This window comes from Solanum dulcamara, chromosome 12, assembly GCF_947179165.1.
Source record: "Solanum dulcamara chromosome 12, daSolDulc1.2, whole genome shotgun sequence".
Taxonomy (NCBI): Eukaryota; Viridiplantae; Streptophyta; class Magnoliopsida; order Solanales; family Solanaceae; genus Solanum; species Solanum dulcamara.
This window is the reverse complement of record NC_077248.1, coordinates 59,760,239-59,773,581: the sequence shown is the minus strand read 5'-3', so window position 1 is coordinate 59,773,581 and position 13,343 is coordinate 59,760,239. Positions and strand designations below refer to the sequence as shown.

The window sequence follows — 13,343 nt, the reverse complement described above, 5'->3', positions numbered from 1 at the left end:
GGCTTTTGGGCGCTACATGGAAGCCCGTTTATTTTAGTTAGAACTTTAATTCGTCTATCTATTGTATAACAATGCGAAAATTAAATAAAATGATCATTGATTTATAATTTCTCATCCAAAATAACTTAATTATCACTTATAATAAAAAAAAATGTATCCTTTCTGCCTTCTTTGTTGTGGACGAAGTACATTTTGAGTGTCCCTCAACTTGATAGTTGATTTGTTGAGTCGTGAATTCTTTATAAAATAAAAATAAAAAAACTACGTGTTGAGTCACTTTTTACAAGAGTATTCTCATAAATAAGAGTACTTTTTATTTGTTTCAAATATGACATACTTTTTCTACCCTTTTAGCATATTCTAAAAATCATCGCACTAATTATTAATGATGTAATTAAAAGTTAGGATTAATTATTAACCCTCAGAACGTAGATATTCTCATGTCTCAAAATTATGCTATTTTAAATGCATGTCTCAGATTATCAGTTTTCATGATTTAGGGTACTTTCAAATAAAGTATCAATTAGTATTTATCAGTTATCAGTATTCATGAGCTACTTAGTTATTATCAATTTATTCGCATCATTCAGTATTATCAGATTATCACTATTTCAGTTCATCAACATGTGTTTTCGTTGAGAGTTTTTACTTAGCACCAAGCGGACCTAGAAATGAAGGTTCACTCGTTAGTTGAGTATAAAGACATTTATTAGCAATTCCCAAGTTCCAGAACTACATGCCGTCATAGAATTATGAGGTTCATCCATCAGACCAAGACTGATTCTTCAGTCATTTATAGGCATTAGCTTAGTGGTACAACATTATATCAGATCATCCTTTATACCCTGACAAGGTATATTGGGCCCTTTTGATAAGGATTATACATCAAAATTCATGTCGTAACCTTGTTCAATATCAGATGTTGCATGACCTTGTAGTCAATTATATTAATTTTTCAATATATTTCAGTTATATGTTTACTATTTGGTCATTGCATTATTTCATGATTATTCAGTACAACATTTAAGATTTGGCATATCAGTATTATGTTTATCATGCATATCCTTCATACTCAGTATATTCAAAGTTGTTATGATCCGAGTCTTCACCCCATCCTAAACACGATACTCGAAACCATGAGTGGCCCCGAGCTAAGACTTGGCATAACATATCAAAGCATATCGTATGAAACTGATGCGAAATCTAAAATATATTCTTAACAAGTCTTAATCAGAAGTCAATAAATCCATGATAACTGAACATCTAATGTCTGAAATAAGCCTCTAACATTTAGACTAAAGGAAATAAGTTTATTGGGACATGGCCCCCAGTTACCTCAAACCAATTTTAAAAAATAAACTACTAAAATCTGACCAACAACTAATCCAGGAAGTTCCCAGATGAGGAGGACTCATCAACTGCTGACTGGAACTGCTACAATCACTTAGTCACGAGTCTGAGAATGGACACCGAAATCTACATCATAAAAGGATACAGTGTAAAGAAAATATGCTTCAGTACTTGAAATGTACTGAGTAAGTGAGGGACAAGTCTATAATTATTTAAAACAGTGCATGTATATGGATAGTGAAACAAGGCCTTCAAAAGCATATGCATAATAGGAGAACTGAATAGAAAACAGTGGATTCCAAACAAGTATCATAAAAATCTCCTTTCAAATGTTCATAGACATGTGGTTGAATTATTGTCTCATAAACCTTGCATATACATACATAAGAGAGTATGCTAAAATAATCATAACATATGAAAATATATAATTAAAATGAGGAAGTTTCTTATAACCGACATACACCATGTGAGCTCATGATATAAACAGCTAACCCAGTTGGATGGGCTGCCCTATACCTTGCCAGGGTATAGGACTATATCAAACCTAGATGGATCCACTAGTGTGTGCCTTTCAAGGCCATATGGAGTTGCCTGACAAAGTGGTACACTCAAGTCCTACATTGGCATGTAGTTATAGGACTTGGGTTTTTCTAAAACTCGCATCCTCTCGGTACTAAATAGTCCTTCCAAAACAATGTATACATATAGTTCTCATAGGTATTTAAAACTACTTATCATTTGAATCATATCTAAGGCTAAGCTTATCAGTCATATCATAAAATAACATACATAAAGTTGTAATTTGTTTCATTCTTATTCTCATATATGCCATAAAGGGTTTGAATGACCATAAATGAAATCATTCTAAATCAGTACCACGAGGTTTAAAATCAAAGTGAACAATGAAATCTTATCTTATTGAATAAAACTCATAATTTCATAAAGTACCCTAGCTTTGATTCTAGCAACATATCGACATTTTCTCAAGATTTAAAATATTTTTAGGAATGAAAGTGAAAGGAATACTCTTATTGAAGCCTTACATATTTGGAATGAGGATTTCTTAAGAAAAATTGAAGAGTAGACTTGAAATCCTTGAACCCTAGCTTCCCCTCTTATATTTAGTTCATGCTCTAAAAAGTTTTGGGTGTTTAATGATGGAAAAACTCATTTGGGTACTGATAAGGGATGAATTTTGGTCCTAAAATATAGTGGGTTAAGTTGGGAAAAGGTGGGGAAAAGATCAAAACGTCCCTTATTAAAACAGATGTCAAACAAAATTACCACCCAGGTCCGCACGTGGACCTGGTCCCCAATTTTTATTTTTTGCAAAATTTCATCTCTGCGACACGGAGACATTGCGCACTCTATTGTCTCAGAATTTTACTCGAACAAAAATAGTTGCTCAAGTTCGCGATGCTGACTTGCTCCCCAAATTTATTTTTCGTAAATTTTCTCTTGGTTCACAAAATAATCTAAGTTAGAATGGTACGGGGTTTCATAGTATCTCCCTCTTGGGATCATTAGTCCTCAAATGATGATCTCGCTTAGAATTTACGCAAGGCACAAATAAAATGAAAGAACTTTAAAACATCAACTCAAGAATAACTCACGCAAATTCATCAAACTCGAGAAGGTACTAACTTATAGATGGGAATAAGAATATTTTCTTCAACATCGACACTAGAAGGAACGAATAAATGTGGGTACTAGGCTTTCACATCCTCTTCAGCTCCCAATGTAGCCTCATCAATGAATTGATTTTGCCATAAAACTTTGACTGATGCTACCTCTTTGGTCCTCAATTTACGAACTTGACGATTAAGAAATTTGAATAGAAACCTCCTCATACGACAAGCTTTTTCACTCCAATATTTTTGCTAGGAATAATGAGTGAAGGATCTCCCAAGCATTTCTTAAGAATGGAGATATCGAACACCGGATGAACGAGATCTAATTCTGAAGGAAGCTCTAACTCATAGACGACATTGCCCACTATTTTTATGATATGGTAGGGACCAATGTAACGCGGGCTCAACTTCACTTTCTTCCCAAACCTCATAACTTCCTTCATGGGAGAAACTTCCAAGTACACTCAATCATTGACCACAAACTCCAAGTCTCTTCTCCTAACATCAATATAGGATTTCTGATGACTTTGAGCAATTTTCAACCTTTATTGGATGATCTTCACTTTCTCCATAGCCTGGTGAACCAAGTCTGGCCCTATTAACTCACCTTCACCAACCTCAAACCACCTAATTGGCGATCTACATCTCCTTCCATAAAGAGCCTCTAGGGAGCCATTTAAATGCTCGAATGAAAGCTATTATTATAAGCAAGCTCAATGACCAGCAAGTGATCATCCCAATTACCCTTGAAATCAATTGCGCAGGACTTCAACATATCCTCTAAGGTCTGAATGGTACGCTCAACCTAACCATTGGTCTGTGGATAGAAAGTTGTACTGAGGTCCACACGGGTGCCTAAACCCTTCTGAAAGGACTTCCAAAAATGCGAAGTGAATTGAGTACCCCTATCACATATAATGGACAAAGGGACTCCATGAAGCTTGACTATCTCTCGAACATACAATCTGGTATAATGTTCGGTGGAATCTGAAGTCTTAACAGGCAAGAAGTGAGCTGAATTAGTCATCCTATCTACAATCACCCAAATGGAATCATGTTGCAGGCAAGTACGAGGTAGACTAGTGATGAAATCCATATTAATCATCACTCATTTCCATATCAAAATGCTTATATCCTGAGCCTTACCACAAGGTCTCTGATGTTTAACTTTCACTTGCTGGAAGTTAGGACACTTCGCCACGAAATTAGCAATGTCCTTCTTCATGCCGTTCCACCAAAATACTTCTATCAAGTCGCGGTACATCTTAGTGGATCCATGATGAATGGAGTATCTAGAGCTATGAACCTCAACCAAAATCCGATCTTTTAATCCATCTACATCAGGATAACACAATCTACCTTGATGGCAATTCTTAAAAATCGAGAAAGTCTCAGTCTTCTACTTATGAACTGCATCTTTCAACTGGAGAAATATGGGATCACTGTCTTGCTTCCCTTTTACCTCAATCACCAATGAAGACTCAGACCCATTCTGAACTACCACCCCACCCTCATTAGAATCAATGAGGCAAACTCCCAATCATTTGAGACTATGTACTTCCTTCATAAGTTCTTTATTACCCTCGTCTATATGAGCCACACTCCCCATAGAAAACCTGCTGAGAGCGTCTGCAACCACATTTTCCTTATCAAGATGGTAGAGTACGCTTATGTCATAATCTTTGAGGAGTTCAAGCCACTTTCTTTGTCAGAGATTTAACTCCTTCTGCGATAAAACATATTGTAGGCTCTTTTGATCTGTGAAAACATCGACATGTACACCATAGAGGTAATGATGCCAAATTTCCAAAGCAAACACCACGACAACTAACTCCAGGTCATGAGTGGGATAGTTCTTCTCATGGACCTTAAGTTTTTGGAAGCATAAGTAATGACTTTGTTATTCTGCATTAATACACAACCAAGACCCACTCTAGAGGCAACACAATAAACCATAAAGCCATTTTTACCCTTTGGCAAAGTCAAGACCGGAGCAGAAGTTAATTGGGCCTTTAGGTCCTGAAAACTCTTCTCACAACTCTCAGACCATTGAAATTTGACCTTTTTTGCTTTAGTCTAGTCAATGAGGCAGAAATCGATGAAAACCCATCAACAAACTTTCTATAATAACTGGCTAGACCCAAGAATCTCCTAATGTCAATCGGAGTGGTGGGCCTAGGCCAGCTTTTCACTGCCTCAATCTTCTAATCATCAACTATAATGCCTTCAATAGAAACGATGTTGCCGAGAAATACAACTAACTTTAACCAAAATTCGCTCTTCGAGAACTTAGCTAACAACCTTTTATCCTTGAGAGTCTAAAGAGTAACCTTGAGATGATTAGCATGCTCATTTTCACTACGGGAGTAAATCAGGATATCATCAATGAAAACTATAATAAATATGTCGAGATACTATTTGAACACCCTGTTCATAAGATCCATAAAATATTCAGGAGCATTGTTAGCCCAAATGACATAACAAGAAACTCGTAGTGACATATCGGGTTTGAAAGGCAGTTTTTGGAATATCACACTCCGTAACTTTCAACTGATGGTATCCCGACCTGAAATCAATCTTAGTGAAACAGGTGGCACCTTGAAACTGGTCGAATAGGTCATTGATTCTGGGAAGTGGGTACTTATTTTTAATGGTGACCTTATTTAATTAAATATAGTCTATACATATTTGAAGAGAACCATCTTTCTTTCGCACGAAAAGAACTGGAGCACCTCATGGAGACACCCTAGGTCTAATGAACCCTTTGTGTTGAAGATCTTTCAACTGCTCTTTCAATTCTTTTAACTCAACATGAGTCATTTTATAAGGAGGGGTGGAGATAGGTCGCGTATCAGGAAGAATATCTATACCAAAGTCTATCTCCCTATCAGGATGGACTCCAGGAAGATCGTCCCGGAAGATTTCTAAAAACTGACATACTATAGGAACTGACGGAAGAGATGGGGACTCAAGATTGGAATCTTTAACCCAAACTATATGGTAGAGACAACCCTTAGACATCATTTCTTAGCCATAAGAGATGAAACAACCTTTAGGTAAGGTGGAACTACCCTCCCACTCTAAGACTGGCTGAGTGGTAAATTGAAACTTTATGACTTTGGTTCTGCAATCAACTAAGGCATAGCACTGATACAACTGGTCTATGCCCAGAATAACATCAAAGTCTACCATATCTAACTCTACCAGATGAGCAGTTGTATTTTTCTGAAGGGCTGAGATTGTGCAATTTCTATATATTCGTTCAGCCAAACTGACTCTCCGATGGGAGTGGAAACAAAAAAGGGTTCTAAGAATTGTTCAGGACTGAAAACAAACTTTACAGCAACATATGGAGTCACAAAAGACAAGGTAGTAACAGGATCTAACAAAGGATAAACATCAATGGAAAAAACTTTTAACATACCGATAGCAACATTAGGAGAGTTCTCTTGGTTCTGACGAGAAGGCAGAGCATAAAAACGGTTCTAACTATCATTTGTACCAGAACTGGTGCCTTGTTGAAAGTTACGATCTGCTAGAGCTAAAGATGGAGTAGCATGGGGTCTGCTACGACCATTGCTCTGCCTTGCTGAGGGGAAATCCTTGCTCTTGTGACCTGATTAGCCATACCCGAAACACCCATCTTTACCATAGAGACATTCACCGAGGTGATTCCTACCATGTTTGCTGTAACTCGGATAAAGTGTGTACCCCTTGGAAATACTGTCCTGAGATTGAGAGCCATACTCTCTTCCTTTAAAGTCATTCCTAGATTTGGTGCGAGAGCGCTAACTTAAGACGGATCCAGTCTAGATGACCTCTGCTAAAAGGGGATCGGTTCCTATTTTCGGTCCTCTTCTGTCCGGACTCATGATTTGATGTCTTGGCTCTCTTATTCCGAAACTGTTCTATATCCTTCAACTTATCCTTCTCAACCTACTGCACATGGACATTAGCCTATCTATGTCCATATCCTCAATCAACATGGTTGCCTTACCTTCCTTTCTCCTTATATCAGCTACCATCTCCGGATCATAACGAGACAACTGTGTGAACTTGAGGCTGTACTCCTGCACACTCGTAGTATCTTGCTTCAGATTAAGGAACTCTCTTACCTTTTCCTTTCTCTCAAACGAATAGAGTTCAAGCCAAAAGTCTTTCAAAATAGAAAGAGAAAGGCTGGAATGAAGTAGATCACCTAAAATGAGAGGAACGAAGCACAACTCATGAGGAAAGAAATGCCCCATGAAAGCATCTTTTAACATAGCCCATCCTAAGAGTGGCGCATCTTCTCCCCTAATCTTCTTCCACTAGTCGTACCAAATTCATGCAACACCCTTAAGTTGATATAAAGAAAACTCAACACATTCTGCATCACCAACATGCATAACTTGAAACACCTTCTAAATCTCATCCACGAAGTTCTTTGGATCCTCATCAAGGTTCGACCCTGTGAACTCAGGAAGATTTATTCTCAGAAACTCACGAATCCTGGAAGTATCTGGTACATATTGATGGCCTACTCCCTGACAGTCAATCTGTGTTGTCATAACCTGAGCTAAGATCTGGATGGGATTGCAAAACGCAGCGTTGGTAACTTCAGCCTGAGGTGGTCTCATAGCAAGTGCATTTGGACCTTTGGGCTCGGCGGGGACTGGTGGCTCTTGAGGATTCTCATCTTGTCTAGCAGGACGTCCTCGGTTCCTATCTTGCCTCGGACTATCAATAGCTCTTCTTGGAGGCATGATCTGAAATATGCATGTGCACGAGTTAGAGGAGTAAATAGAGTTAAACTCTATCATGCGAACACGAATAATAAAGAAGGGAATTATTTCTTAAACATCATATAGCCTCTTTCTTATAAGCGTGCCGCACTTTACACACATCAAAAGGACTCTACGAGATATGACTTTTCATACATCTTAGGACACTTGAACCTAGTGATCTGATACCAAGTTTGTTATGACCCAAACATATCGTATGAAACTGATGTGGAAGCTAAAATATATTCTTAACAAGTCTTAATCAGAAATCAATAAATCCATGATAACTGGACATCTAATGTCTAAAATAAACTTCTAACATTTAGACTAAAGGAAATAAGTTTACCGGGACATGGACTCCATTACCTCAAACTAATTTTAAAAAATAAACTATTAAACTCTAACAACTAATCCAGGGACTCTCCAGATGAGGAGAACTCACCAACTACTGACTGGAGCTGCTGCAATCAATTAGCCACGAGTCTGGAAACGGACACCGAAATCTACATCATAAAAAAATGTAGCGTAAAGAAAATATGCGTCAGTACTTGGAATATACTGAGTAAGTGAGGGGCACATGTATAATCATTTAAAACAGTGCATGTATATGGACAGTGAAACAAGGATATATATATATATATATAAAAGAGTACGCTAAAATAATCATAACATATGAAAACATATCATAATAATGTATAATTAAAATGAGGGAGTTCCTTATAACCGACATAGACCATGTGAGCTCATGATGTCCAACAGCTAACCCAGTTGGGCGGACTGCCCGGTACCTTGCTGGGGTATAGGACTATATCATACCTAGATGGTTCCACTAGTGTGTGCCTCTCAAGGTCATATGGAGTTGACCAACAAAGCGGTACACTCAAATCCTACATTGGCGTGTAGTTATGGGACTTAGTTTTTCTAAAATCCGCATCCTCTCGGTACTAAATGGTCCTCCTAAAACAACGTATACATATAGTGCTCATAAATATTTAAAACCACTTATCATTTGAACCATATCTAAGGCTAAGCTTATAAGTCATATCATAAAATAGCATACATAAAGTTGTAATTTGTTTCATGCTTATTCTCATACCTAATATGCTATAAAGAGTTTGAATGACCATAAATGAAATCATGTTAAATCAGTACCATGAGGTTTAAAATTAAATTGAACAATGAAATCTTATCTTATTGGAGAAAACTCATAACTTCATAAAGAAGCCTAGCTTTGATTTTAGCAATATATCAATGTTTTTCGAAGATTTAAAATATTTTTAGGGATGAGAGTGAAAGGAATACTCTCATTGAAGCCTTACATACCTGGAATGAAGATTTCTTAAGCGAAAATTGAAGAGTAGGCTTGAAATCCTTGAATCCTAGCTTCCCTTCTTCTCTTTAGTTCTTGCTCTCAAAAGTTTTGGGTGTTTAATGAGGGAAAAATCCTTTGGGTACAGATAAGGGACGGATTTTGGTCCCAAAACATAGTGGGTTAAGTTGGAAAAAGGTGGATAAAAGATCGAAATGCCCCTCATTAAAATACACGTTGGCCAAAAGTCACCACCCAGGTCCGAGTCTCGGACCTGGTCCCTAATTTTCATTGTTTGCAAAATTTCATCTCCGCGACGCGGAGACATTGCGCACTCTATTGTCTCAGAATTTTACTCGAACAAAAATAGGTGCTCAAGTCCGCAACACAGACTTGCTCCCCAGATCTATTTTTCACAAATTTTCTCTTGGTTCACAGAATAATCTAAGTTAGAATGGTACGGGATGTTACAAAAGTATTGGTACTCTTCCTTCTATATGATTTTATAATGTAAGCTCGGACGATCAATATCCAACCCGCAGTTAGTACGAATTCCATTCAACATGGTAATTTTTGGTGAGTCCTCATCATTCGGGGACGACCTCTATCTTTATATGAGTTATATGTTTTCATTTTCAGACATTTAGAGTTAGTTAGGGGTGTTTCCTAGCAACTTATCATAATAGAGGCTTTTCAGACCGTTAGATTTAGTAACAACTTTTATTGATATTCAGATATTTGTCTATTTAAATATTTGAATCCTTATAGAGTATTTCAAATTTAGCTTCCGCAATAGTATTCTCAATTATTTATGTTGAATTTTAGGGTCATGCCAAACCATGGGTTAAATTGGGGTCCTTTGTGACTCTAAGCACCGTGTTACAACTAGGGGATAGTCTCGGATCGTGACATTCGATGCAATTAAAAAGAAGATATTTTTTTTATGACTTACAAGGTAATCTTATAATAAAAGCACATAATATGAAAATACTAATAAATATGATAATAGATTCATAATATGAATGCATTAAACAAACGTGAAAATGCATGTGATAGCTAGACTCATAATATAAAAAGCATTAAATAAACATGACAACACACGTGATAACTAGACTCATAACAAGAAAAAATTACAATACTCGTGACAAATGCACTAATCCACCTACTATAAATTACACAGGTGTTCCTCTTAACATTGCTCAGGCTAATTCAACAAAAACATCTCATTTTCTTCTTTATATTAATTTCTTTGGCAATGGAAAATGAGACCAAAAGAGGTAAGCAAAAGATTGAACTGAAGTTGATTGATTGTGAGAAAGCACACGTTGTTAGCTTCTCGAAAAGAAAAAGTACCATGTTCTAGCAAGTAGATAAGCTAGCAACTAGGTCTGGAGCGGATGTTGGTGTTATGTTTTTTACACCAAGTGGAAAATCATGTTTCTATGGTTCCACAAGTATAGAGGAAATAATTGATAAATTTTTCAAAGTGAAACTAGAAGACCGTCAACGTGATTATTTTGAAGAAAATTCAAATGGCTTGGAAGCATTGGAAGATATTCATAAAGAATTACAAGCATGGAAACATAGAAAAACACTAACACTAATGTACAAGATTATGCATCCTACCTCAGAAATACCTCCAGATAAACACATGGGGGAGCAGAAGTTGAGATTAATGTTGCGGGTAGAGAAAATTAAAAAAGAAACATTAAGTGCTATTCAGGCTGAGCATCTCAAGTTTGATTTAAATGTTGCTCGTGAGCCAAAAGAAGAGGAGAGTTCTTGAACTCATAATTATCATGGAGTTGGTAATTGGAGTTCTTGAAATTGGTGTTATTCTTGGAGAAGACTTTACCAACAACCGAGTCTTCTAATGTAGTCAATTTTTATCTTTTTATTAAGTCACATGTTGTTAGTCTTCAATCATCCATTTATATGAGATTTTAGACCACAAAATAGAAAGTTACGGAGTTCTTATGTTATAAAGTCAGTTTTTTTCATCCTTCGTCTTTAATGATGCCTTTTGTTGCCTAGATTAATAAATTAATTTTTTTAATTGAACTAGTGAACAATGTGAAAGCGATAAATCAAAGAAAACCCTCGTACACTCATTGGTTTTCTTTCATGTTCCATCTTCAATAAAATTGTGCATTTACATTTTATATCTAGGCTAGCTTTCTGTGAGATGGTCGGATCTCTATAATATGAATGTATCTAATATCCATTGACTTTATTGCATAGTTAAGAATGCAAGAGAAATTGGGTCTTATTTTCAACCCGATACATGTATGTATTGAAATAAAGTACCTTATTTCTTTTTATCACGAGCACATACACTAATGAGATTCCTCTCGTGTACTATACAAAATAATTTTTACTCAATTACATTAGCCTTAGAATGTACTTTTTCAAAATCAATTTATTCCTTTTCTACCTGCAATTTTGTGTAACCTCAATCACTAAATTACCAATGTAGGTATTAATTATTTAAATGCAAAACTACCCTATCAAAATAAGTAATTCATGTATAATAATTTTTAAATTATTAATGACTTCGTTGTAACTCCTTCATTCCAAGCACTACAATCTCCGCATAACTAATATCTCCATTTAATAGGAAAAAATGAGTAAATAAATCTTCTCTAATCCACCCCTCTAATGTATCCCCACTGCAAACAAATTTGAGATTTTCATGCATATAACTTGACTAACTTCTTATGTCGGACAAATCCCAAATAGTTGACAATTTTTTATATAATTTTGATCCCCATCAACAATTGAGTACTAATTATTTTGATTTTTGAAGCAAAATGCACATTAATACTAACTACTATATATAACATCAGCTCTATAATAATCCAACAAAACATTGTTTAGTAAAATGATTGCTATGAATTGTAATTGTAGTATTAGTTGGTATTGTAAGAACGTCAGAAATAAAAAAGATCCATTCCTCAAAGCTCACATGTTTCTATTTTCTATCCTATAATAGGTGCGGATCTTTACACAGTTATAGCACTTGCACAAATTCATAGCCATCTATTGGACAGAAAAAAATTGTATCTAAACGATAGGCTTCAAATAATATAGCAAACACCAAGCACTTGGAAGAGGAAATAATGGTCATTCTTGAAAAAAGTGAAAAAAGAGGGAGGGGATGGATGACTACTAAGAAACCAGATTTAAGAGTTTCGTTGATTTCCTTGAAACTTCAAAACAATGGGACACCTTTAATATACAGACAAAATATACACAAACCCACATCCAACACTCCAGGACACAACATCCAGTCCAATTCTATTTCTTTGAAGTAGGATTTGTAATGTCACAAAGGGGCTGGTGTAACCACTAGTACCCTATCCTGATTAAGCATTCTCTATAATTTTCTGTATAAGTGACATACATGTATAACAAGAAACACTCAAGATATAGACGGGTCCAGCTCTTGTTAGTGCTACATTTTAACGGTTGTTGCTGGTTTGCCCTCTTTTCTCCTGATCTTCAATGATTTCTGGCCGGGTTGCTGCTTCATAGAAGCACCTACTAAAATTAATCAAGAAATAACATAGGCCAATAGTTCTTCATGATGGGAAAATGTAAAATCCAAATGAGCATACTCAAACTCATTATATGACACCTCCACACCTGCATCCTTCATCAGCTTATAATGTTTCCTTACCATGGATGGCCTGATGATCTTGTCCTTACGCCCAGCAACAAGATCAACCGGAATATCAATAAGGGAGTAGAACTCCCCCAATTGGAGCTATCTCCACCAACCAAATAACTTTGAGAGTTTGCACAAGACCTCAAACTGCTGGTAAGTTATGGAAGTCTCGGGCCAACTAGTTAAGCAGCATGCAGAAAAAACGAGTGGGAATATAGAAAGCTGACACAAAAGGGGCAAGGAGAGGAGACAATTGCAGGAATAAGCATTCCATCATTGTGAATACAGGATCGGAATCATGATGAAACCCAGCAGGCGATAATAAGATCAATAGGCTTTCCCTCAATTCGACGTGTTAGAATGTACATTAGAATAGCAACTCCTCCCAAACTATGACAAAATGCACAAGGTTTGTAAGGCTGATCATTGCCACTCTCTTCCTCCACAGCTTTTTGGCTATTTTCCAATTCAGCAACTTTTGTTTGGAGGATCTTCTCTATCATTGCAGGTATATCCTGTGTCCCATGCTCATTTATGGAGTACATCCAGTACCTGCATGTAGATGCCATACTTGGGAACTGAAGTAACTTGATAGAAATTCAGCAATCGCCAAAATACATAAA

At 36.4% G+C, this 13,343-nt stretch overlaps 1 long non-coding RNA gene across 1 annotated transcript in view; it reads right to left on the bottom strand.

Annotated features, from left to right (window-relative positions):
• Window positions 1-12,127: 12,127 nt before the first annotated feature.
• The window catches only part of LOC129877534 (uncharacterized), a 38,115-nt gene continuing 36,899 nt past the window's right edge, over window positions 12,128-13,343 (bottom strand). The window contains exon 5 of the long non-coding RNA XR_008763551.1: window positions 12,128-13,272. This is a non-coding gene — a long non-coding RNA (uncharacterized LOC129877534). The remainder of the gene's footprint in view (window positions 13,273-13,343) is intronic.